Genomic DNA, 26,874 nt, shown 5'->3' with positions numbered 1-26,874 from the left:
CACAGGAGTGGAGCTGCCATGGTGTGCAACTCCTTAAATGGTGGTATGTATGTACGTATGTATGTATGTATGTATGTATGTATTTCAGGTGGCTGAAAAGCCACCTAATGGTGCAGCAGGGAAATGACTTGATTAGCAAGCCAGCGGTTGCCAGTTTGAATCCCCATCAAGCAGCAGCGATAGAGGAAGATGCTGAAAGGCAGCATCACTTCATACTGTGCAGAAGATGGCAATGGTAAACCCCTCCTGTATTCTACTAGGGGTATGCATGGAACCGGCTGGCCTGGTTCGGTTCAAGTCTGGACCAGACTACAACCTGACCAGATCAGTTCGGTCCGGCCCCCATCGAACCCCTCTGCCCAGTTCAGTTTGGTCCGGGGGGGATTTGCGATTAAAAATTATTATTTTTAAAAATTACCTCTAGCTCCTTGGGGGGGCTTCCTAAAGGCTGCGGGGGGGGGGGGTACGCAAAGGTTCCCCCTCCCCCTGCCGACCTCTTAAGTCACCACTGAGGCCCATAAAATGGTATTGTTTGGCCCGTTCGGGCCTCTGTAATTGCGCACAGTAGCCATTTTGCCTGTGAGGCCTGGTAAGGCCCAGGGCCTCGCAGAGGTCATTTCCACATGTGCGGTGTCCATTTTAAAAAAAATGGGGGGGGGGAATGGCCACCACACATGCACAAATGACCTCTGCGAGGCCCTGGGCCTAGCCAGGCCTCACAGAGGCCATTTGCACATGTGCGGCGGCAGGCAAAATGGCCACCACACGGAATTACAGAGGCCCAATCAGGACAAAAAACACCATTTTACGGGCCACGGCGGTGACTTAAGAGGCTGGCGGGGGGAGGAAACCTTCACACACACACACACACACACACACACACACACACACACACACACACACACGGCTTTTAGGAAGCCTCCTGAAGGGGCTAGAGGTAATTAAAAAAAAGTTTTAAAAAATATTTTTAAAAAATTTTCAGGCTGCTGCGGGGGTTCAGTTCCAGTCCGGATGGAACCGGGGGTGGGGGGAGCGGTGGTTCAACCCTGAACTCCCGAACCCCTGAACCGAACCGCTGAACCCCCGAACCAGTTCGCACATCCCTATATTCTACCAAAGAGAACTACAAGGCTCTGTGGTCGCCAGGAGTCGACACCGACTCGATGGCACACTTTACCTTTACCTGTGTATGTACTGTATGTATGTACTTACATACAATATTTATATCTTACCCCTCCAGTACAATACTGCTTAAGGCAGCTGACAACAGTAAAACAATGAAAGTAATATAGAATTCAACACAATGTAGAATAAAATAAATTAAAACAAACCCAATTAACATTTTAAAAAACCCATCTGGCTGAAGTAAGACATTAAAAAGCCTCTCTAAACCAGTAGGTTTTAAGTTGTTGTTTTGAGTTTTTAAAAAACCCTAACAGAGGGAGCATGGCAAAGCTCTTCTGGGAAGGCATTTCAGAGCTGAGGGGCCACAATCGAAAAGGCCCTGTCTCTTTTCCCTGCCCTTGTCTCTTGTTCCCCCATGCCTCTGTGTGTTTACACACACATAGCAGCATGAGTGGCACTTCATTCATCCATGTTGCATTGTGTGGTATGTAAGCCACTATCAATAATTACCAGGCCCAAATCAGAGAGAATTTTGCAACCTTCCTACCAAATACAAAACTGACCTAGAAGCAAGTGTTGTGGCTTAATAGTCTATGAGACCAGCACATCAGTAATGTGTACCCTTATCCCCTTTGCCTCCGATAAACCATTATTACTTCCGTCTGTTCTGGATTCATTTTCAAGTATCTGATCCACATGCAATCCCTAATCATCATCAGAGCTTGCATAAGAATGGAGGCTTCAGGCCCTGCATAATTTCATGTCTTCATGCATTAATTAATCACAGGGAACTGACTCTGGATATTTTACCTTAATTGGCTAAGCCCCCATATGAACTACATTTCTTTCTTCCCTAATGGGTGAAGAACTAGTTTCTAAATACATATAATTATTGGAACAAGAAAGAGAAACAATGTTCAAACTTCAGAACCATTTCCCTTCTCTAGGGCCCTGTGCCGAAAGGTTCTGTCTGTGTTTCATTCATGGCAGATTTGAAGTCAAAACTGTCACAGGTAACATCCTCTTGGGGCATTTATTTTTAGGTAAGTAAAATTTGTTCCTTCCATTAACAGCTGTTCCTCTTCCTCATAAGAAGCTCTATAAATACTTTCAGTGAGATTCTGTGCTTGTGACATGGATACTTAGATCAGCTTCCTGCTGTTCCTATCTATAGCCATATCCCCATTACTATTTTCAAGGCTAAGTAAATCTGAAATAATCTGCACACCCAGATACTGTACATAATACCAATAGTTTATAATTAAAACAGGAGACTGATTACGGTGTCGACTCTTAGCGACCACATAGATTCTCTCCAGGATGATCTGTCTTCAACTTGGCCTTTAAGATCTCTTGGTGGTGCATTCATTGCTGTCATAATCAAGTCCATCCACCTTGCTGCTGGTCATCCTCTTCCCTTTCCTTCAACTTGTCAAATGCCAAAGATGAAGGAACTGCAAAATTATAATTTTTTTTGCAAAATAACTGTTCTCAATTATTAGCCATCCTAATAGAGATGGGAAAGCGGAGGTCTTCTTAGCAGTCCACAAAAATTGTGAATCAACTAGATACAACATCTGCCATGCTGAAATAAAATACTGATTGAAAATTGTTCTAAGGCTGTAATCCGCATGCACATTTAAATATATTGCAGGCTCCCATAGCAGAAGCAGCCCCCAGATCTCAAACTGCTCTTTAAGTCTCCCTTTCAGAAGTGAATAGTTAATTTTGAATGTCAATAGTAGTTTGAAGCTCCTTGAGGCAGGAAGGAGTACACTACTACTACTATTACTACTACAACAAATATCTTTATACCATTTTCGACAAAAGTTCATAAAGCAGTTTACATAGAGAAATAAACAAATAATGAAATAAGATGGCTCCCTGTCCCCAAAGGGCTCACTATCTAAAAAGAAACATAATGTAGACACCAGCTACAGCCACTAGAGGGATGCTGTGCTGGGGTTAGAGAGCTCTCTCCCTGCTAAATATAAGAGAATCACCACTTGAAAAGGTGACTTTTAGCAGAGGTCAGCTCAATTCTAACACTTTCCCCACCCTGACACCCAGGGTGTTATCTGCTATTTCAATTGCATCTTGCACAGGGGCGTAACTATAATAGGGCAAAGGGAGACAGTTGTCTGGGGGCCCACTGCCTTGGGGGGGGGCAGAGGCAAGTCACATGACTGACTTCCCCAGCCACACACCCGCGCAGGCTTCCTTCCGTTGTGTTCATCCTCCAAAATTGATGTGAGTGTTAAGACCTGGAGCTACCACAAAAGCATGTCTTTCTCTAGTACCATTAAATGACTTGTATCATCCACAATTTACAAAACCTTAAAAAAAAAAATTAGGATGATGTTCTATTGTGGCACATAGGTTTTTTATAGATAGATAGATAGATAGATAGATAGATAGATAGATAGATAGATAGATACACACACATACACATATATTTAAAAAAATTACTATACCTTTTGTTACCACTATTCAGTGTCATTTAAGATTTCTTTACTTCATGAGCTGAGCTTCAGTGAGGGGGGCACATTTTAAAATCTTGTCTCTGGGCCCACTCCAACCTTGTTACACCCCTGATCTTGCAATGAGAGGGGGAAGACCCCAAATCAAAAAGAAAATATTGTAGTGGATGGCCAAAGATCTGTTAGGAAACCAGGTGTTCCCTATTTGAGCAAAAACTTTCCTTTGGTGGTGCTGTGGGAGGAGGCTAACGAGAATAACCATTGCAAAAAGCTCTGCGATCTTCTAAAAATATTCTTCTTACTCTCAAAGAAACTGTGCCTATCGCCTAAAGCTGAGCTGTTACTTAAATTGCGGTGTCTAGTTACTTAAATTATGAAGTAATCTAAGTAAAGAGCTGGTCTTGTAGTAGCAAGCATGACTTGTCCCCTTTGCTAAGCAGGGTCTGCCCTGGTTGCATATGAAAGAGCACTGGAAGAGATTCCCCTTAGTGGGTGGGGCCACTCTCTGAAGAGCATCTAAATTCCAAGTTTCCTCCCTGGCATCTCCAGATAGGGCTGAGAGAGAGTCCGGCCTGCAACCTTGGAGAAGCCGCTGCCAGTCTGTGAAGACAATACTGAGCTAGATAGACCAACGGTCTGACTCAGTACATGGCAGCTTCCCATGTTCCGAAATTGCACTGTGCATTGGCCTCCCCCCAACCCCACAAAGAGAAGCTCAGTCAGGGGCGGAGCCACCATTGGGCCAATGGGTTCAAAGAACCTGGGCTGTGCTCAATCAGGGGCCACGCCTCACAAACCCCGACACTCCCCCCATGTCTGACGTCAGACACGGGGGTGCTGGTTTAGCTCCCGAGCGGGGGCCACGCAGCCCCCGTTCGAGTGTTAAATGGCCACTGCATTCGTGGTGTGGCCAGGAGCGGCTCTTCCCTGCCTTTAAGGGAAGAGCCAGCCTTCATTTCGCTCCCTAAGGGTCCGCGCGGTTAGACTCAATCTGCTGCCACACGGAGCCTTGTGGCTCCATTCGAGAGCCAGACCACGCCCCCTGCATCTGATGTCAGATGCAGGGGCATGGCTAACCCCACATCTGACATCGGACATGGGTGGTGGGATGAGCGGGGCTGCCTCCGCCGCTGTACATGGGCTTCTGGTGGTCACACTCCACCACTGAGCTCAGTTCAAAATATATTGTGCACTACAGCTGAGGCGCCCTATTTTGGGACTCCAGATGATGTTGGACTACAACTCTCATCATCCCCAGTCACAATGGACTTTGGCTACTATGGCTGGGGATGATGGGGGTTGTAGTCATCTGGGGACCCACAGCTGAGAACCCCCTCACTATAGAGTTCAGACTTTCATGCCAACTACTGGCTGTATCAGCTACGTGAGCTGTGCTCTGGCAAAAACACTCAGCAGCATTTCAGATTATTTTGTTACACAGAGAGGCAGATACATGTACAGTAAATTATACCCTTTGAAGCAGCTCTTGGATGAGAGTGCTCAGTGAAGTCAAGGTGTCATCATGGCAATGAAGAAGTAAGCTCAGTTCAAAATGGGAAAGTGTATTTTATGAGAGTTGCCACTAGATGGAGCCGTTATACACAGTTTTTCACTGAAGTTGTAATATTTGCAGGTGCAAGCTTTAAAGACCGAGGCCATACTGTGCAATTCTTACTACAATTTCTGGTCTCAAAACAACTGATGCCTGGACTTCAGTTCTCCGCTGGTGTTCCGCAGAACTGTTTTCTTCCATACACCCATACACAGAACACTTTGGTTCCTACAGCAAGAAATGAGAAGTTGACCCAGTAGCAGTGAGGAGTTCCCGGGTGCAGCAGTATTTGGGTTCTAGCTTCGTTTGGAAGAGAGATCACTCGAAGCTTATGTTATGATACCTTTGTAATAGGTGGCTTATTTACAAATATACAACTTGGGCTTTGGGTGGAGCTGGAACAGAAGAGCAGTTTTACAAGTCAGCAACAGGCTGCATCAGTTACCAAACAAGCAGCCCTGCGCCCCCAAATCTTTCACTTCCCTGCCCAGTTCGTCTGTTTCAGCCTCTCCAAAACTCAGTCTGTGCCTCTCCCACACCGAGCCTGGAACTGCTGTTTCTTTACATTAATCACTCCTACCTGGCTGGTGGAGGAGGGCGGGGAGAAAGGTTTATTCACCTTACGCTCTCATGCAGTCCCTCCCATCAGGTGAAGGATACCTGCCCTCTTACAAGACACTTGATGGCTTCCACCTCTAGGGTGATCTCTCAACTTAGTTCACCTTGAGAAACATCAACTGAACTCCAGCATGATAAGCCAATATGGAAGGCCAAGGCATTCATTATCATCACCTCAAATTCACTACATTCTCCGTCAGAGTGCAGCTGCCTCACCTCCCCATCTTCCCCCCCTAGGTAAATGGAGCCATTTTGGAAGAAAATGGGGCAGTCTAGACACACTGTTTAATTTGACCGGGGAAAGAAGAAAGCCACTCCAAGCCACTGCACACTCCCGCCCAGGTAAGCCTCCCTCAGACCCTTGTGGGCACTTCTCTTAGCAGCAGCAATGACCTGCGTTTCGTTGAGTAGGGGTAGGCACACCATCTTTGGCACACCAGCTGTTGTTGAACTACAACTCCCATCATCCCCAGCCACAATAAGTTGTGACTGGGATGACTGGAGTTGCATATCATAGGTTTCCTAACCCTGACCTGGAGTGTTCTTTGGCAGCCATCTTGCTAGCACCTTCCCGTTTTGTTTACCTATAATGCAATGTGCTCATCCTCCATGGTGGGTCACTAGATGCAGTGATGGGAATCAGTGCTTTGCCTTATTGGTAAACACAAGATGGCGGGCCCCATCTTTGGCCACAATTACATTTGGCCAAGGACTCACATGGACCTGGTGCTGAACTGAGTGCTCCTGTCAGTGGTGGCTGTACAATCAGGGTTGAAGGGAAAGGATTTGGCCCAGCTGCACTGTTGATCCCAACTGCATTGTTGATCCCTCATAGGCATGAAGAGCACCCATTCCCTTACACAGGAAAATGTCAAAGAGGCTATTCTCACAATCGGCTAAAATTGGGCTGGGGGAGCCTAGCCCGATTCTAGCAGAACATGAGAACCACCGGGCTTGCAGGCAAACCCAGGATGCCTCAAAGCACACAACCTGCTTGCGAAGCCCTCCCCTTAGCCCAGGTTAGTGGAGCGAGTGCTCTGCTAACCAGGGTTTCTGTATCATATGTTGCCGCTGTGTGACTCCGTGCTGTGGCAACTCACGAGGAGACCCCCAACTGGTAGGCTAAAAAGCAGCCTTCCGGCTCGGGGGTCTTTCCAGCATGCTCTGCGCACTCGTGCAGAGCATGCTGGAACTTCCGGGGGCCATGTGGCCCCCGAACTCCCAAGCCTCAGCTGGCTCCGTGACGGAGCCGGAAGTTGTGTGGGCAGCCGATCCAGCCTCCCAGGTCTTCCCCTCAGGTCATCTGCAGGGAGAGGGGGCTAAGCCCGGTCTCCCCACAAACCCACTCTTGGCGAGACTCACCGCAAAGAGTGACTTGTGGACAGCACTGGGACGAGGGCTATAATCATTCTCTGATCCTGATGATGCCAGGTATTAATAATCAGGGATGCTCATAACCTGAAAACCTCCAGCCTGAATTCTGTTTCCATTGACATTGATGCAAAACTGGAAACTGCCTTTTATAGAGAGAGACAGAGATATTAATGAAATAATATCACAGTGCAGAAGGCCTCTGTCATGTCCTGCTGGGCTGTGCAGTGCTGGGACAGTCCTAGCAGCAAGGACACATCGAGGGGGTGAGACATTAATCAGAGTCATCAAGCCAAAGCCAGAATCCAGATGGTCAGGTCAATATGAGAGTGAGGTAACTCAGGTCCAAGTCACAGTCCAAGGTCAGATCACATTCACACAGGAGCAAGAAAGCAGGTCAGGTAACAAGCCAAGGTCAAGGCGGGAGATCAGTCCTTTGAGGGAGCAAGGAAACACACATGGGTCAAGCTAAGAGCTAGGCAACAACCTACCCTAGTATCCCAATCTCAGGCTCCTCCCTCTGTTTCCAGAGGCAGCTGTTCTCAAAGAGGCCACGGCTTAAGAACATAAGAACAGCCCTGCTGGATCAGGCCCAAGGCCCATCTAGTCCAGCATCCTGTTTCACACAGTGGCCCACCAGATGCCGCTGGAAGCCCACAGGCAGGAGTTGAGGGCATCCCCTCTCTCCTGCTGTTACTCCTGCAACTGGTGGTACTCAGAGGCATCCCGCCTTTGAGGCTGGAGGTGGCCTATAGCCCTCTGACTAGTAGCCTTTGATAGACGGACCTCTCCTCCATGAAGTTATCCAAACCCCTCTTAAAGCCTTCCAGTTGGCTGTTACCGCACCTCATGGCAGAGAATCCCACAAGTTGATTATGCGTTGTGTGAAAAAAAACACTTCCTTATTTATTAAACCACTGGTGGAGTTAGATGATATGGGCAGAGAGGTGACTCCTGGGCATGGTGGAGGTGGTGGCTTTTCCTGCATGTCTGTCTCTTATGGTACCAGCTCCCCAGAATCCTCTTCCTCACACCTTGATACTGGTGGTTCTGTGTTTGAATCCATTATCAGTTCCTCGGAACTGGGAGCTGCTGGCACCACAAGAGGGTCTGAACCCAGTCTGGATCCTCATCTTCTGAGCTTTCTCTGCTTGTGTCTAATGGGTGGGGCATCAGGCTCAGGTTCATGACAGTAAAAGTGTGCATGAACCGAGATTTGAGCACAGGTTCAATGCCGCGGGGGAGGGGAGTGGCAAGAGGGAGCTTTAAGAAAAAGGAGAGCTCTCTGCTGCCCTGTGCAGCTTCCTGCTGGGGTGATGTGCATCCCAAATACCCGTGCATGGTGCCAGCACACATGGCATCCATGCATGTGTGAGCACCATTTGTGTAGTCAGCAACACCATAGGAACACAGGAACATGGGAAGCTGCCATATATTGAGTCAGACCATAGGTCTAGCTCGCTCAGTATTGTCTACACAGACGGGCAGCGGCTTCTCCAAGATTGCAGGCAGGAATCTCTCTTAGCCCTATCTTGGAGAAGTCGGGGAGGGAACTTGAAACCTTCTGCTCTTCCCAGAGCAGTTTCAGTTTCATCCCCTGAGGGGAATATCTTACAGTGCTCACACATCAAGTCTCCCATTCATATGCAACCAGGGCAGACGCTGCTTAGCTATGGGGACAAGTCATGCTTGCTACCACAAGACCAGCTCTCCTCTCCTAAGAGGTCACCATGCTGACCATACAAATGGTGCCTGCGCATGCGCATATGCTGTGTGTGTGCTGGTGCCCTGCATGGGTACTTGGGACAAGTGCCGCCCCAGCAGGAAGCTGCATGGGGTGGAAGAGAGCAGATAAGGACCTGCTCTCCTCTTTCTTAAAGCTTCCACTGCCCACTCCCCACTCCCCTCCCCATGGCGCCAAACCAGTTCAGACCTTGTCCAAATGCATTCAGCGCTGAACCTGTACTCAAACCTCAGTTTGCGCACATCCTTACCTGACAGTCTTGGATTCCAACTTTTCATGGAATCGCATCCATAGTTCAAAGAGTTCCCCACCACCACCACCACTGAGCACTGCTTTTTAAAGACCCCATTTCATTTGCTGTTGCTTTCTCCCTGGATTTGTTAGGTAATTCAGAACTTTCTTATAACCCTCTTCACTATTTGTTTATTAGTTCCATCAAATAAGTCGATATGTCGGTGATGCAATGCACATATTAACTCCAAATTCTCAACAAAAAGAATTTTTTATTATGCACACAAAGAAAAACTAAAAGTTGGTAAACATTAAAAAAATAAGACTTTTCGGTGTGACACACCATCCTCAGTTAAGTAAAACAAATGAGCACAGATGAAAACCTCAGTTGCCCAGCTGTTAAATTCCTTAGATGTGATAACACACAGTTCCCTGACTGGCAGAGAAATAATGAGTTTGGGGGAGAAGGGGGAAACACCTTATTCTTCTCAGAGGCTAATAAACTTCATAGCATTGGCCAGTGCCACCTGAGCATTAGTGTCAGGTCTCAGTTTCTCCATAGATAATGCTTCCTTGACTTTCCTTCTTTGTAGGAAAGTCAATCCCTAAAATAGATATTTTAGTGGACACCATTTGGCCTTCATGCTTAATCCTCATATGCAATGATCAGGGTTTCATTCTCTCTGCACAATGCCTCATATCAGCTAGATATTCTTTATGTCTTTCAATGACCTGCCAGATTCCCCAGTATAGATTGAAGTGCAACCTAAGCATTGGATTTTATATACTGTACCTTTCTTTCCACAGTTTCCTTCCCCCTGTTCACAAATTGCACAATCTTGTACATCACATCTCCTATCATACAATCTAGAGTTAACTAACAATTGTTTTAATGGTGCCGTGCAAACCACATTCACCTTAATTTACTGTCTTTCCAAGATTCTCTGGGTTTGCTATGTAAATCTATCAGTAATGAATGGTATTTTAAATACCAGGGCACTTTCCAGATTAGACCCTGCAATGGGATCACGACGAATTTCTGAAGGGTGCTGCCGCATTCCTGTGTTGTGACACTGCAGTCCCTACGCTGACAGCAGGGTGCCATTCATATTTCCAATGCCTTGTTTTGAATTTAATCGCTGCGATATAGTGCTATAACATTGTATATCCGGCACCCTGCTGGGTGCTTTGCTATTTATGTTTTGAATGCGATTTGCTTGAACGGAAGCATTTTGCCGCTGTTGAGCAGCTAATTTGGAAAGTGCTCAGCAAACCCTTAATGTATCTAGATCTTTTCTAACTCTTTAAAACAGGCAATTCATACCCATTCTTCCTAATCAGGTTTTCAGCTTTCTCTCTAGATTCCTTTTGATGTTCAGCTGTGGAACCATCCTCTGCCCTCTTTAACATATTTTTCATAGTTTGTATTTTCACTATTTGGGGGTGTACTGATTGATTCTTTAATAACATGTCCTCTTTGGCTGATTTTCTATACCATTTGGTCTCTAAATGATTGTTTCTTAATTTAATTTCCATATCTAGGAAAGAAAGCCAGCCTTCCTCACTTGGTTTTCCCCTCGTGAGTCTTATACTCCCTCCCATATTCTTCAATATATATAAAATCCAATGCTTAGATTGCACTTCATTCTATGTTGGGGGAATCTGGCAGGTCATTAAAATACAGATATAAAGAACATCTAGCAGATATGAGGCATTGTGCAAAGTGAACAAAACCCTGGTCATTGTATATGAGGATTAAGCATGAAGGCCAAAGGCTGTTCACTAAAATATCTATTTTAGGGATTGAAAGGAACCTACAAAGAAGGAAAACCAAGGAAGCATTATTTATAGAGAAAATGAGACCTGACATTACTGCTCGGGAGGTACTGGCCGATACTATGAAGTTTATTCACCTCTGAGAAGAATCAGGTGTTTCCCCCTTCTCTTCCCCCCCTCGCTCAGTCAGGGAATTGTGTGTTATCAGGTCTAAAGAATTTAACAGCTGGGGAATCGAGGTTTTCATCTGTGCTCATTTGTTTTACTTAACTGAGGATCATGTGTCATGCCAAGACGTCTTATATTTTTATGTTTACCAACTTTTAGTTCTTTGTGTGTGCAATAAAAAGGTCTTTTTGTTGAGAGTTCCATCATGCAAAAATGTTGCCACTCCATTAGCTCTTCATTCACTTTCTAGATCACTAATAAATATTTCAAATAAACTCATCCCTTGCTCGGATCAAAAGGGATATATCTTCAGTTTCTGTCATTTTGTGTGAAAAATTGGTTAGTTTGTTTTCTGTTTACTTTTTAATGAATGTGGTGCATTTTCAAGACAAATCAATTTCTCCCATATTCCATGTCTGCTACATTTCCTTCCAAGCTTCTTGTGTGTAACATTGACATCAAAGACTTTTTGAAATGTGATATCTTTATCATTGTTATCCACTTTTTAAAAAATATATGCTCAAACAACTGTAAGGAACTGGGATTCACAGAGTAGCTCAGTGCTAGAGCACACAGAGAGAATCGAAGGTCCAGTTCCGGACAAGTGTTCATTAGTATGTGATATTTTATTCTGAAGGCCAAAAGCAGCTATGGAGGAAAGGTGGTTTGGATTGGGATAATTGTGCAAGTAAAGGGGGATAAGCATTCCCACCCCCACAAGATACCAATTTCACGATGCAGATCTCACATACACCCTGGATCCAAAGCAAAGGTTGAGTGCCTTACTTATTCATTATAAGTGCATTCACTACAAAATAAAATAAAATGTCAGAAATCTTAAACAGGAATCTTAATGTTCTGTACATTCAAATTTAATTCATAAATCAAATCACAATTAATCTTGTAATTATTTAAGGTTGAGAGGCAATTCCATTGAACTTACTGGGACTCTAAGGGCTCTTCCAGTGATATACTCCAATGTCAGTGGAAATTACAATAATACATAAATCAAGAAATTCACACTATGTTAAAGGTTTCATATTAACAACTGAGACTTCATGCCAGGACTTCAACATTAATTGATTTAGCTTTTCTTTTCTTTTTTTTTAAGGGCTTATAAGGAACTGAGATATTGTCCCCATTTTTTACATAGGGAAATTGTAATTGTGAACTCAGGCTGTGCTCACATGAAGATCAGCATCACCTACTTCTGTAGATGATATTTGAGCTGAAGTGGGAATATATCAGTGCCTGGAAGAGCCCAGAATTGACAATGCATACAAGGGGACATTCCTATCCCTCCTAACCAGTGTGCCCTCTAAGGCATGTGCGTGTGCCCACGTGCAGGCGCTCACATGTTTTTTTATATCCGCTCAGTTTATTTTGGATCTCACTCAGGCTGAATCAGGAAAGCCCCGTTCTGAATGCAGATGCGCACACACTGCCTTGATACTGCCCCCCGAAGAAAACTCATTCCACGTACAGTTGAAAAAAATTAGAGAGAACTCTGCTCCTAACCCATCTCTCCCTAATTCATTTCATGCACGCACAACACTTCCAAGTATTGGAATATAGACATTTCCTTGCCTTACTCAAAATATCTCCATCAGTCACCAAAAGATACTGATACTGTTCGCTTCCTCTCCCACAATATAGCTCCCCAGGGCAGACAATTACTTACAATACAACAGAACCCAGGCTCAGCAGTATCCAAGTCTTTTTAAGGACAATTCTGTTTCTTTCCATACTGAGGCACAACTGCAAATTCTGATGCTAAGGGGACGGGTCCTACTTAATTGTTATCAGTCATGGAAGTCTCCAGTGTTATTTAAGTCCCCATGAAAGGAATCACCCAAAGTGAACCATCTATCAGTGTGATGGGAAGGCTGGAGTCTTATTAGCTCTCCAACCAGTAATGAGAGTTAATCTCTTGGAAGTGACTCTCTGTCCATAAACAACAATTACAGCTGGTCACAGTCTTTCCAGGAATGCTTGATGAATGACTCAGTAAACAGACTGAGCCACGGTCCTCACGCTGCCAGATGCCCCTGTTAAGTAGCTGCAGTGTCCGGATTTGGATCTCAAGTTCTCCCAACTGTATCTGAGGTTATTTGGACAAAAGATTCTGGACAATTGGGCTTATAATAAATAAGGACTATGTGAACAACAAGAACTGAATTAGAACTGATCTGTAGCTGCTGTAAGAAGAGCTTAAAGGTAAAGTTGTGCTGTAGAGTCAGTGTCAACTCCTGGCACCCACAGAGCCCTGTGGTTGTCTTTGGTAGAATACAGGAGGGGTTTACCTTTGCCTCCTCCTGCACAGTATGAGATGATTCCTTTCAGCATCGTCCTATATCACTGCTGCCTGATATAGGTGTTTCCCATAGTCTGGGAAACATACCCGCGGGAATTCGAACCGGCAACCTCTTAATTAACTGTAAAAGGAAGATCTCTCAACCTGCTTTTCTCAGCACTTCCTATTTATATTTGGGATCAAAGCCATAGTTCCACATGTTTCATATTAACAACTGAGACTTTGTGCCAGGACTTCAACATTAATTGGTTTCGCTTCTTTTTTTTAAAAAAGGGCTTATAAGGAATTAGACATTGTCTCCATTCTTTAAAGAGGGACATTGTAATTATGAACTCAGGCTGTGCTCACACGAAGACAAGCATCACCTACTTCTGTAGATGATATCCAGTTCCTTGGTTCTGTGCTTGTCCACACACATTCAAAGGACAAGGGCATATAACTGTAGTACATACCACTGTTCCCTGGAACAGGGATTCCCAGATACAACTCTCATCATCTGCAGACTACAACTCCCATCATCCGCAGCTGCAGTGGCCTTGGGCTGGGAATGATGGAAGTTGTCATCATCAACATCTGGCAATCCCCATTACAGGGAACATTGCCCCTTCCCCACGCCTCTACCATAGTTAAAGAGCCCCTGGTGGCGCAGTGGTAAAACTGCCGCCCTGTAACCAGAAGGTTACAAGTTCGATCCTGACCAGGGGCTCAGGGTTGACTCAGCCTTCCATCCTTCCGAGGTCGGTAAAATGAGTACCCAGAATGTTGGGGGCAATATGCTAAATCATTGTAAACCGCTTAGAGAGCTCTGGCTATAGAGCGGTATATAAATGTAAGTGCTATTGCTATTGCTATTGCTAATAGTCATGCTATTCTCTTATGTACACTGCACTCTTCTCTCTAGATTTGTGTGAAGCCAGTAAACAACAGAGACCCATATCAGTGGGCTGTGGTGAGCTCCTAGAATGTTAGCACAGCCTCCTATCCAGGTGGGTACTAAAGCTATACTGGCTGACATATTGTGCAACAGCCCGTCTACCTTGCAATGGAATGTGCACATAGTTGCATAAGAGTGTTCTTGTGCAAATTCAGGAAATTGTGAAAAAGCCATTGCAGGATCAACAACCATTGGAAAGAATGACAATTGATTACACAAATGAATTTGTGCAATTTGTCACATTTGCACAATAGCACGCTTAAACAACTGTGTGCACATTCCATTACAAGGAAGGTAGAATTGGCACAGTATGTTGGCCACTGGTTTTTTTGCTGCAAACAGTGCATTTGTTATCACCCTTTCTTCAGCTATCTTGCATGCACTTTTATCTTCTAATCCACACTGTTGGAAGCTGCCATTTCCACCTTTATAATAATATAGTAGTAGGAGAAGCTTACCTGCACCTCTACCTCTTCCTCTCTACTCCATATTCACCATTATTCTTATTATTGTTGTTGTTGTTAATAATAGCTTTATTTGTTGGCTGCCCCATAACAATTAATTTCTGGGTGGCTCACAAAGTAAAATAATAAAACAATTGAATAAAACAAACAATTAAAACACATGAAAAGGAAAACAAATGTACAATAAAATACAAAAACTTTTTTAAAATTGTCTTTAAAGGCTTGGTGAACAGAAGTCTTCACCTGGTGTCTAAAAGAGCAAAGTGGTGGTGCCAGGAGAGCGTCACTGTCACTGGGGAGGTTATTTCATAAATGGTGTGCCACCACAAAAAAGGCCTTCTCCCTAGTAGTTCCAGCCCTATTTCCTCCATCTAATGTAGATTGTCAGCCTTCTGGACAAAGTTGGCAGCACCACCTCTGAATTCTGTACAGGGCCTAGAATAACGCTGCTAGGGGTGTGCAATTCGGGATTTCGGGTGATTCGGCTCGGACCCGAACCGAATCACCCCTGTTCTGTTTTGTGCCCGAATCTGGGTCACCCGAATCACCCTTGATTCGGTTCGGATTCGGATTTAATCCAAATCCGAATCTGAATCGATTCGGGGGGTAAAAAGGGTCCCAGGGGCAAAATTTTGGGGTGGGGTGGTAGTGCCCAATGGGTAGAATCTACCACCCCAATTTCAGGGGGATTGGGCAAAATCCTGATTTTTGGTGAATTTTTAAAGTTTTAGTGACTTTGGGGCAGTTCAGGGGCATAGCATGGGATCTGGGCAAAAGTAGTGGAGTGGGGTGGTAGTGCCTAATGGGTGCAGGCTACCACCCCAATTTCAGGGGGATTGGGCAAAGGGCTGATTTTTGGTAAATTTCTGAAAATTTCATGTCTTTGGGGCAGATTGGGGCATATTGGGGCAGAAAGTGGGGGCTGGGGCAGAATAGTGGGGTGGGGTGGTAGTGCCTAATGGGTGGAGGCTACCACCCCAATTTCAGGGGGTTTGGACAAAGGGCTGATTTTTTGAGAATTTTTGAAGTTTTAGTGACTTTGGGGCAGTTTGGGGGCAGAAAGTGGATCTGCCCCAAAATAGTGGGGTGGAGTGGTATTGCCTAATGGGTGGAGGCTACCACCCCCATTTCAGGGGGATTGGGCAGAGGGCTGATTTTTTGAGAATTTTTGAAGTTTGGGTATCTTTGGGGCAGATTGGGGGCAGAAAGTGGATCTGCCCCAAAGGAGTGGGGTGGGCTGGTAGATAGTGTCTAATGGGTGGAGGCTACCACCCATCCCCAATTTAAGAGTGATTGGGCAGAGGGGTGAATTTTGGTGAATTTATTTGTATGAGGTTTGTCTTCGTAAGGTGAAGTGTGCTAAATTGATTACTTCCTCATATTATTCATAGTAAAGGAAAGTGTGAAAAAGTGAAAGTGGGGTCATGAGAGTTGTTTAATTGAAAAATATCTCATTTGCTATGATAGAATGAGAATTCACACCTCAGAAAAAACTTCTAAGGTGTGAATTCTCATTCTATCATAGCAAATGAGATTTTTTTCAATTAAACAACTCTCATGACCCCACTTTGACTTTTTCACACTTTCCTTTACTATGAATAATATGAGGAAGTAATCAATTTAGCACACTTCACCTTATGAAGACAAACCTCATACAAATAAATTCACCAAAATTCACCCCTCTGCCCAATCACTCTTAAATTGGGGATGGGTGGTAGCCTCCACCCATTAGGCACTATCTACCAGCCCACCCCACTCCTTTGGGGCAGATCCACTTTCTGCCCCCAATCTGCCCCAAAGACACCCAAACTTCAAAAATTCTCAAAAAATCAGCCCTTTGTTCAAACCCCCTGAAATTGGGGTGGTAGCCTCCACCCATTAGGCACTACCACCCCACCCCACTATTCTGCCCCAGCCCCCACTTTCTGCCCCAATATGCCCCAATCTGCTCCAAAGACATGAAATTTTCAGAAATTTACCAAAAATCAGCCCTTTGCCCAATCCCCCTGAAATTGGGGTGGTAGCCTGCACCCATTAGGCACTACCACCCCACCCCACTACTTTTGCCCAGATCCCATGCTATGCCCCCGAACTGCCCCAAAGTCACTAAAACTTTAAAAAATCGCCAAAAATCAACCGTGAACCGAATCACCCGAATTTTTCGTGCCCGAAATTCGGGTGATTCGGCTCGTGCCCGAAAAATATCGGAGGACATCAGGGGTGATTCGGTTCGGCCCCGAATCACCTGAAATTGTTCGTTTCGGGCACAGATCGTTCTGTGCCCGAAATTTTTTGCACATCCCTAAACGCTGCTGTTGCTTGTAAATAAATATTAAATTATTTTTGTCCAGAACTCATGGTTTAACTCAGTCCTGCTCAACTTTGGCCCCGCCAGCTGTTTTTGTTTGTTTGTTTGTTTGTTTTGTTTACTACAACTCCCATAATCCCCAGCCACAGTAGCCAATAGCCAGGGATTATGGGAGTTGTAGGCCAACATCTGCAGGAGGCCCAAAGTTGAGCAGCCCTTTAACTGGAGAGGAGTGAACTCCCTCTTTATTGCACTAGATCAGAAGCCAGTGAGTGAGCCAATCTTCCTCCACAGACAAGCCAAACAGGCTATCGTCCATTTTGGGAAGAGAAGGCTCCCTCAGAATATATACATTTTAATAATCCAGGCTGCGAGGGGGAATTGATAGAATTCACAGAATGAACGTTGGCAGTTGGGGCTGTTCCCCCTTCCCTAAACAGAAACATACAGTGCTTCTGTTCTTGCACTCTGGGCCTAATCATAGTGGGGAGGAAGCAGAGCTCAGGTAGAGCAGAGCAGAGCAGAGCAGAAAGTCCCTCTCAGGTCCATAGTATCTCCCATTAAAAGTCTGATGAGGTGTAGCTTAGTGGTAGAGCACCTGCTTACAGAGGCGTATCTAGGGAAAATAGCGCCTAGGGCAAGCACTGAAATTGCGCCCCCTGTCCAAACATCTGACACCCATCTTTCAGATAACTTTACCATAATATCAGCTGAAAAATATAAGTCAAGCTCATTAATCTTTTAAAATTTCAAAAACTATTTAGCAGTGGACGTAGCCAGACCAAAAAATGCTGGAAAACTACAAATTTCAGTATGCTGGGGCTCATGAAATACCCAAATACTATCTGGAGGTGTACTTGGAAAATTAAACAGAAGTGCCTGTCTAATTCTCTACTATGCACTGTGGCATCTTTATTATATACATTTTAAAAATAAATGGAGAATTTGACTTTTCCCAGATACTCTGAAAATAATTAAAGGATATGCACAGTAAATTGTGTCATGCTTGGAATATATTATAGTATTTCAGAAAGACAGTTCAAATGAGAGAAAGAGAGCAAGAAACTCCCAGTGGGCCTTAATACTAAGGATTTCACACTGATTCAAAGACAAATTCACCATTAATAACCATATTTTTAAGACACCACATTTAACTCACTTATCATAAGAAGCAAAGTAAGAGCAAATGAATACAATCCTAGCTCATTAGCTTCAGTCAGTATTCACAAGCCCTGATTCTCTGTACATAGTGCCAAACTGAATATGTGTACAGTGACTTATATTAGATTAAATTAATTTGATTTACCTGTAGCCCCTTTGGGGTGCTTCCTATAGGCTGGGGGGGGGTCTGCAAAGGCTACCCCTCCCACTGTTGGCCTCTAGGGCCTCGCAGAGACCATTTGAGCATGTGCAGTGGCCATTTTTAAAAATAATTGGATGTTTTTAATGGCCACTGAAAACAAAATGGCCACCATGCATACTCAAATGGCCTCTGCGAGGCCTGGCATGTCCTAGGGCCTCAGAGAGGCCATTTGAGCATGTGCAGTGGCCATTTTGGTTTTGGTGGCCTTTTTAAAAAAAAAAATTAATTTTAAGAATTTGTGCCCCCCTTCAAGTGGTGCCCAGGGCACGTGCCCTGCCTGCCCTACCCTAGATACGCCCCTGCCTGCTTAGCATGTAGAAGGAGCCAGGTTTAGCCCCTGGCATCTTCAGGTATGGTTGAAAGAAATTCCTGTCTGAAACCCTGAAGAGCTGAAACCATATTGAGCTGAAAGAACCAACAGTCTGACTCAGTATAAAGCAGTGTCCTATTACCTCAGACAGCAAGTCTGGGAAAGACCTCTTACCTGAAACTTTGGAGAACCACTGCCCGTCAGAGCAGACAATACTGAGCTAAATGGATCACGGTCCGTATTTGGATTTTTTTAGAGGCACACTGCCTCCTTCTCTTGTTTACATCAGCCTCTGAACAAGAATGTTGTACAGCTGACCCAGCAGCCCAACAGCAACATTGCATGTCATAACTGACAACATGAGGCAGAACGGCAATGATGTTCATAGCACATAATCGAAACCAGCCTTCCAAAGCAAAGCATCCTAGTCAGCACAAATGCGCGTTTCTTGCCAAATACACAGATGACAACTCTACAAGTGCCCCTTGAAATTGTTGTCCCAGCAGAATGGGAGTGGAGGGCATTGGCTTGCCTTTGGTACCTGAAGTAATCTGTCTCTGTCAACAGCCAAGCAAAGTTGTGCAAGATTTTTTCTAATTGGAAGACTATTATTGAACCTTGGCTTCATTCCCTGGCTGCTGTCAAACATTGTGATATAACCCAAACTCTGCATTACAGCATCCAGAGCTGGCAACAAAACAAAACAAAACCTAAACCTAAACCTCCAGTGGAAAATAGGAACATTATATCTGAGAATCACCAACTCTAAGCTTAAACTTGGATCAAGCTATGTACTGATCAGCAGTTCTTGATGGGCTGCAAGCCAGATTGCACATCAGTACTGAGCTGAAATGAGCTGAAACAGATTTCAAACATACATGACCAGAGCTAAGACAATAACATGTTTATACTGAGGACACAAAGAAATAGCATGGAGACATGGAGGTCATATACACAATCAAAAACTATGTTCTACCAGGGCTTGGGATCTGTGTGTGCTCCCAGTTTTCAGTTGTGTGCAAGCAAGGTAAAAGGAATGTTTCCTCCTACCTTCCTTCCACACAATCACTTCTACCCAGGTTTTCCTCTTACCTTGCTTCCACACAACTGAAAACTGGGAGCACACACAGCTCCCAGACCTGGGTAGGACAGTTTTTGATTGGAGTACTTTATAATCTCACCCTGTGTTACATCCAAGGGGCCCAGTTTATGTCAGTCCTTAGGAGGGGAGCAAGTGGTGAATGTCCTAGCCCAGTTGGTTGCGAAAATGTGTTTGTTCTCCTCATAAGATTATCTGGGCCCTTTTCAATCTGGCTTCCGCCCCAAGTATGGGACTGAGACTGCCTTGGTCGCTCTAGTGGATGACCTATGCTGGGAACTAGGCAGGGGGAGTGCGTCCCTGTTGGTTCTGCTGGACCTCTCGGCGGCCTCCGATACCATCGACCATGGTATCCTTCTGGGCCGCCTCTCGAATATGGGAATCGGAGGTACTGCGTTGCAGTGGTTCTGCTCCTTTCTTGGGGGCAGGGTTCAGAAGATGGTGCTGGGGGACTACTACTCAGCTCCGTGGCCACTGGCCTGTGGGGTCCTGCAGGGTTCGGTCTTGTCCCCCATGCTGTTTAACATCTACATGAAACCGCTGGGAGAGGTCATCCGGGGACTTGGACTGAGTTGTCAGCAATATGCGGATGACACTCAGCTCTATCTCTCCTTGTCATCTGATCCTAGGGAGGTGGTGGATGTCCTGAATCGGGGGCTGGAGGCCATGATGGGTTGGATGTGGGCTAATAAACTGAAATTGAATCCAGACAAGACGGAGGTACTGTTGGTCAGTAGGAGAGCCAATTGGGATGAGGAGATTTTACCAGTTCTGGATGGGGTTGCACTCCCCTTGAAGGAGCAAGTACGCAGCTTGGGGGTACTACTGGACCCGGCTCTGCTTTTGGAAGCTCAGGTGGAGGTGGTGGCCAGGGGTGCCTTCGCACGGCTTCAGCTAGTGCGCCAGCTGCGTCCCTTTCTCGAGAAGGCAGATCTGGCCACGGTTACCCATGCCTTAGTCACGTCACGGCTAGATTACTGTAACACGCTCTACGTGGGGCTGCCCTTGAAGAATATCTGGAAACTGCAGCTAGTGAAAAATGCGGCAGCTAGGGTTTTGTCCAGAGCTGCCTGGTGGGAGCACATCACACCCATCCTGAAAGAGCTGCACTGGCTGCCAATTCGTTTCCAGGTCCAATTCAAGGTGCTGGTTTTGACCTTTAAAGCCCTTAACGGTTTGGGCCCAGGGTATCTGAGGGACCGCCTGCTCCCAAGGGTTGCTGTCCGCTTGACAAGGTCATCTGAGGGGGCTCTGCTCTGGGTGTCTACAATGAAGGAGGCTCGTCTGTCGTGCACTCAGGACAGGGCCTTCTCTGTTGCTGCCCCCAGACTTTGGAATGCTCTCCCAGTGGCCATTCGCTCCTCAGACTCCATCACAGTTTTTAGGAAGCTTCTTAAATCTTGGCTTTTTACCCAGGCTTTTACATGACTGTTTCTACTGCTGCTTCTATGTGTTTTTACTCATTTATAGTTTTTATGCTAGTATTTTATAGTTTTTAAATTAGATTTGTTTTATATTTTAGCTTAATATTTTAATTGTCATTTTTATTGTATGTTTTTAACTTTTGTAAACCACCTTGGGGTTCTTTTTAATGAAAGGCGGTATAGAAATTCAACAATAAATTAAAAAAATAAATAAGTCTGTATATGCACATATGCATCTGTTTTCTAGGTAAAATTTAGAACTGCACAATAGTATATGAGTGTAATTTGTGCATGATGTGGCACATGTCAACTACAATACACACCTGTGCATTTTCCTTTGTCTGTGCACACATACTTTGTTGCTTAGAGTCACATTCCGTGACACTTAGAGGCCTACAGTGAGTGGGAGAAAATCCTCAGAACTGGGAACTGGACACAACGGTGTCATGTTTACTGGTGAAGACTGTGTGAGAAGCAGCAGCAGAGCCGGTGAGAAGCATTTTTTGCAGGGGAGGGGAAATGGGTGTTGTGGGTAATTACTTATATAGCAGAGCTTTTCAGGAGCTTACCCTCCCATTACAACAGAGATTAGCAGAGTCTCAGGGGCAACAGCTTGTAAATGATAAGCATGGAGATTCATGTAAGGTTAAACTAATCTACTTTATTCAGAGGTACATGATGACAGAAAAGATTTATATCTAACAGCTGGCTACATGTTGGTCAGAGAGAGAGACCCATAGAAGTATGGTACTCAGAGAGAGAGCTAGAAGCATTCAGAGGAGGAAGTCATTCCCAGGAAGTTCCTGACTACATTCTATCCATAGAGAGATCATAGAGGCAGAGATAAACAGAAAAGAGAAGGAGACCCTCACTATCTATTTCTATTCCCAATACCCCTAGTGGTCATTAGGGTTACTGGTGCAAAAGGTCAATGCCATCCAAGCTGGATCTCCAACAATGGGTACACTTGATCCAGGTCTGGTTCTAGAGGACTACTTGCTTTCCTTTTCTTATGGTTATCAGTCACTTTTTAAGCCATCTAACATAATACAACTGTTTCACAGCTTGAATTTCTGAACTGCACTTTAGAATTACACTTTTTTGCACATTTTGTGTCTGGCTGCACATTGTGCATATAACAGAGTAACAGCCGTAGACATTTTCCACACACAAAACCTGTAAAGGTGACCTTGAATCACTCAGGGCAGAGGACAGTGAAATAACAGTGTTATAGCCAGTGTGGTGTTGTGGTGAGAGTGCTGGACTAGGACCGGGGAGACCCAAGTTCAAATTCCTATTCAGTCACGAAACTCACTGGGTGACTCTGGGCCAGTCATGTATCTTTCAGTCTAACGTACCTCACTGGGCTCCTTTGAGGAAGAGCGGGATATTAGATAGATAGATAGATAGATAGATAGATAGATAGATAGATAGATAGATAGATAGATCTTGCAGGAATAGGCATGAAGTTGGAAAGAAGGGAAGGAGACAGAGTGGGGAAGGTCTGGTCATGGTGTGGTCTTGCCTTTGGGAGGAAAACAAAGAATTTTTTCACAGGAGCAGCAGTATAGTCAGCCACAGTGCAGCGGGAATATGAGCCCTCATCCAAAGGAATGGAACTGTACCTTTCTGCACAGCAGGAAGTCCTTTCCATCTATGGGAGATACATGAGAGGTGGAGGTACTAGTGACACACTGAACAGGAAGGCCTTATGTCAACTTCTTTTGTCCTCTGTCAGCATGAAGAAAGTCATATTATCATTCAGTGTGGATTGATTTTGGACTAATACAGGGGTTCTGAGAACCCCAGATGGATGTGAATAGTCCATGCCAATGCCCATTGTAACCAGAGCTGTGCAATGCTGCTGCATGAAAACGTTCCAATCTACCTGATCAAGTCTGGAACATCTTTTCCTGAATGGAGCCATGTTTCTCAGCACCAGCCTCCATGTACCTGATGTAATACATCTTTAGAGCAAGCATTTCTTTGATACAAGATGCTTTGCTAATATCCCAGAATTATAATTGAATGGAAGCTCATTGTTAGGAGATGGTCTCCTGATATCTGGAGATTGCTCTTTAAGGCTTCAAAGGACAAAGCGCTCGGAGGTTGGAGAAGATACTAGTGTCTGAATTACATGGAGGCCAGAGTTGCGCCCTTTGTGCCACTTTCTGTGCGAGTCCCCTGCCGCTTGAGGCAGGGTTTGGCTTCAACTAAGGGAAGTGATGAGATGGGCTTGTAGATTTCATGCAGGGTCCTCTAACTTTACTTCACCCCCAAAATTCACCCCTACTTGTGCCTTAGGCACAGCACCAAATGCCACCCCCCTTGGGTGGAGGCTTCTCTTTCCTTTGTTTTAAAATGTAGGGGCTGCAGGAGGGTGTTCTTGCTGGTGCGCCAATACTTCCCTGCCTCACCTGGCCTCAGGGTCGCCCCACCTGATCGGCTGCATGGTAGGAGTGTCTGCTGTTTGCCTCCAGCACACAGATTCCTTTATATTACAAAGACATCATCTGTCTCCTTGCTTCCTTATCAAAGGACACTAAACTCAAGCAGCAATACTGCCAACTTTTCCCGTTATGGAGCATACAACACTCTGAAGCAGCCTTGAAGAAAGGCAGATGATGAGTATATCTCCCCTGAGGAACTGGAGAGCCCTCTGTGGCCTGTGGGTGACAACAGCCATGTATTGTACTGTACAGATTTAGAGATTATAGCTAGGAAGATTAAGCTCTTCTTCAGCTGCATATTGCTCAGTTTTATTTTTGATGGGAACTTGGCCTACCAGGAAAAACGCTACTGAAGGGAAAGTGAAGCAATAGTCTAACTGGCACAGTGAAGGATTTCTATAAACCATGTGTCATATGCTTGGCTGCTGTAAACTGTATAACTGAAACTGCTGGATTAGTCGTCCTTAAAGAAGAGGAAGAAGAAGCTACTTATGACACTGTAGTTTAATTTGTTGTGCATTGTTTGGAAGCTAGATATGTTTGTTTCATGAACATATAGGCCAAGCCTCAATGTTTGTTTCATGACTATATAGGCCAAGCCTCAATGGCCTGTCAAGTAACTAGGGATTTTGCTCTCTTCACCCAATATAGTGCAATGCCTGGAGTTTGAGATTTGGTTGAGGGGAACCCAGGCTCAATTCTCCACTTGGATATAATGCTCTAAGGGCTGCTTCACATATGTACATTTAAATATCCATTTCATATGTACATTTAAGGTGTTCTAGGTATACACGGGGCGGATCCACCATAGTGCAAACGGGTTCAAAGAACCCGGGCCACCATGCTCAGGGGCCATGACTCACACCCCAGCCACGCCCCTTGCGTCTAATGTCAGAGGCAGGGGGCATGGTTTCTCTCCCATTTGTGAGGAAATTCTGGCCAGTGCCGCATTTGCAGCGCGGCTGGGAGTGGCTCTCCCTGCTTTAAAAGGCAGGGAGATGCGTTCCCAGCCAGGCTGGGAAGCCAGCACTGACTAAGCTTCTCAGTATTGTATACACTGACTGACAGAGGCTTCTCAAGGTTTTCAGGCAGCAGTGCAGTTGTAGTTGTAGTAGTAGTAGTAGTCTTTTTCCAGCCCTACCCAGAAATGCCAGGGAGTGAACCTGAGGACTTCTTCATTCAAACAGATGCTCTACCTCTGAGGTACGGCCCCATTCCCAAAGGGGAATATCTCCCATCCAAATGCAAACCTTAGCAAATGGGACAATTCATGCTCACTGCTGTAAGACCAGCTTTCTTCCACAACTCATGTTTGGAAGCCCTGAGCTGGGCCCCTCCAGCTCCACCCCTCCCCATTTTCTTCATTATCTCCCTCACTCCAAGGGGCCACCAGGGAGAGGGGTGAACATGGGCTCCCTCTCCCCTAGCTACACCCCTGATTTTACTTATTTACATTTATAGCTCGCTCTTCTTCCACAGAGCCCAGAATGGTGTGCATGATTATGTTAGTCCTCACAACAACTCTGTGAAGCAGGTTAGAGTGAGAGATCAGTGACTGGCCCGGGGTCACCCAGTGAGTTTTATGACTGAATGGGCTCTCCATCTTAGTTCAGCACTCTAATAACCATTACACCCCACTGGTTGTATTCATTTTCATTCTATTTGAATAAAAATATACTTTTTGTATACTATTCATTCATAGATGATTGAGTCACTTTTCTTCTAATGAGTCATTTGTGGTTATTTTTTCTCTCCATATGTTGCTCCTTGCTGCACTGAAAGAACCATGTGTGAAGTGAAGTAGGTTCCAGAGGTGCCATCTGCTCATTCTTGGTGACTCTTGGAGATATTACAGGATTTTTTGGTGATTTTTTTAGCATTTTATTTTGTATTGCTTTTCCTTTATTTTTTTTAGGTCTTTTTGCAGCCGGGGTTCCCCTAACCCCCTGTTTCCCATAGACTTTAATTCCTTGCCAACTGCAAATTTGCCAACAGCAAAGTTTTGCCAGAACGGAACCCTAGCATTTGGCAAGGGATGATTGTATATTTATAAAGCTCATTTCCCCACTTCTGTTTTGTGATCCCTTTGTGGACAGGGAACCATTTTACTTATTATGTATGTAGTTTCCTATGTAAACCACTTTGAGAACATTTGTTGAAAAGCAGTATATAAATATGTGTAGTAGTTGTTGTATATGTTTAAGATCGGAACATTAAAATGAAACACCTCATTATTTTTATTTCAGAAATCTTCCAGAGAGACAAATTTCACTCTTCCAGAAATGTACTTTGCCCCTTCTGTGCCCCCTCAGTATTCTTTTTCCTGGTGCTGCCATTACTTGAGTAACATGATTCCAGTTTACATCTTCTTTCAGAAGTGTTGACAAGGCTTACATGCCATTGCCACAGCTGCTTCTTTTGTCTGAGCAAACCAGCAACACATCTTCTTGTTGCTTTTTGTTGAGGTTTGTGATTATTTCGCAAAGTGCCAAGGAAGCTACCACTCCAGTTACAGAGTGGGAGTTTAGTTGTTGTAGCTATTTAAGGAACACACATGGAGACCACTGTAGAGTCTAAACTAAATTGATTTGTTGGTGAAGTATATTGGATAGGAAAGACCTAATTCTATCTAAGCCTACATAAAGAATAAGTAGGGAGAGAAAGAGTATTCAAAAGATGTTTCCACCTTCTCTCTAGGAGGAAAGGAAGAGGACTGACTCACTATAGGAAGTACCTGAGGAGTCAAGGTAGGGCTCATTGAGTAGAGGCAAGCAGGGACAGGTAAGGAGACCTTCACTAATGGCCTCTACTCCCAATGGCCCTAGTGGTTATTAGGATAGTTGGGGCAAAAGGTTGATGCACTGGAACTCCATCTCCAACATTTTTTGCCTTTGACAAGAGAGCTGGCCTAACTGAAGTGACATAAAACAGCACCCTTTGCACAGCAGATTCCAGAGAGAAAAGCATCTCTGTCTCCATTCTATGTATCATTTGAAAACATGATCTGGGGTGGGGGTATCATTTTTTAAAAAAATTCAGGTATGACATTGTTGATGACTGACATGGTTTGCCAGCTTCTCAGATCTTGTTGCCTCATATAATCTGTGCTTGACAGGAGCAGGCCTTCCTTGACAAAAAAAACA

The 26,874-nt window shown here is 44.8% G+C and overlaps 1 long non-coding RNA gene across 1 annotated transcript; it reads left to right on the top strand.

Moving 5' to 3' along the window:
- Positions 1 to 6,018: 6,018 nt before the first annotated feature.
- LOC128327977 (uncharacterized) lies at positions 6,019 to 26,028 on the top strand. Its single transcript, XR_008308930.1, has 4 exons — positions 6,019 to 6,117; positions 14,281 to 14,365; positions 21,649 to 21,770; positions 25,514 to 26,028. It is a non-coding gene; the product is annotated as an uncharacterized LOC128327977 (long non-coding RNA).
- Positions 26,029 to 26,874: the final 846 nt, after the last annotated feature.

The sequence above is a fragment of the Hemicordylus capensis genome, chromosome 5, assembly GCF_027244095.1.
Source record: "Hemicordylus capensis ecotype Gifberg chromosome 5, rHemCap1.1.pri, whole genome shotgun sequence".
Lineage (NCBI taxonomy): Eukaryota > Metazoa > Chordata > Lepidosauria > Squamata > Cordylidae > Hemicordylus > Hemicordylus capensis.
Note: the sequence above shows the minus strand (reverse complement) of the source record. Positions and strands in the feature narration are given on the sequence as shown.